This window comes from Octopus sinensis, linkage group LG4 (genome assembly GCF_006345805.1).
Source record: "Octopus sinensis linkage group LG4, ASM634580v1, whole genome shotgun sequence".
NCBI lineage: Eukaryota > Metazoa > Mollusca > Cephalopoda > Octopoda > Octopodidae > Octopus > Octopus sinensis.
Genome location: NC_043000.1, coordinates 68,864,225 through 68,865,466, shown reverse-complemented (window position 1 = coordinate 68,865,466; position 1,242 = coordinate 68,864,225).

Sequence of the window (1,242 nt, the reverse complement as noted above, 5' to 3'; positions counted from 1 at the left end):
CTCATCGGTCAATCTATGACCAGACATTTAACTGTGTTACTTTAACATATATATATATATATGAGGTGCGTTAAAAAAATATTCGACTTAATTTTTCCCGCCGAAATTAATGCCGTGCGGGCAAAATAGCTTGGGTGGAAGTGATGCCTCCATTGCTGCACATGTGGGAAATTTTTCGCGCCGGTAAGAAGTGTGAATTCCCGGCTGTTAAGCCTAGGGTGCAGATGTGCACTCGTCAGACTTTTGCTTACACGCCAGATGACCAAACGTATCGAGCAGAGATATGGCATCAAGTTTTGCCAAAAGCTTGGTGATACTCAAGCTCAAACCATTCTGAAGATTGCGCAGGCTTTTGGCGATGATCCCAATGGAAGCATCGTATTTCTTTATTGCCTACAAGGGGATAAAAATAGAGGAGACAAACAAGGACAGACAAGGAGATTAAGTCGATTACATCGACTCCAGTGTGTAACTGGTACTTAATTTATCGACCCCGAAATGATGAAAGCAAAGTCGATCTCGGCGGAATTTGAACTCAGAACGTAGCGGCGGACGAAATACCTATTTCTTTACTACCCACAAGGGGCTAAACACAGAGAGGACAAACAAGGACAGACAAACGGATTAAGTCGATTACATCGACCCCAGTGCGTTACTGGTACTTAATTTATCGACCCCGAAAGGATGAAAGGCAAAGTCAACCTCGGCGGAATTTGAACTCAGAACGTAACGGCAGACGAAATACCGCTAAGCATTTCGCCCGGCGTGCTAACGTTTCTGCCAGCTCGCCGCCAATGGAAGCATCTGTCGTCATCAAGGCTCCAAAGAAGCACAACAGATTCTCAGCTATGTGAAGGTATTATGGACTTGTTTCTTTGGCTCCGGTAGTATTGTGCATCATGAATACGCATCACAACGCCAAACAATCCAAAACGAATACTACATGGTGGTTATACGTCGCTTTCGTGATGCTGTGCGTTGAAGGTGGCCGAACATGTGGGTAGCGAAGTATTGGCAGCTTCATCGCGACAATACACTCGCTCATTCCGTCCACATAATCCAAGCTTCCTTAGTCAAGAACAACACACCACTTGTTCGACAGGTTCCCTACTCTCCCAACTTGGCACCATGTGACTCCTGGTTCTTCTCCAAACGGAAAACCACGTTGAAAGTGGATCGATTTGAGTTGCGAGAGGAAATTATGAGAAAAACGACGGAGCTCCATTTCATTCCAGAGAAGGC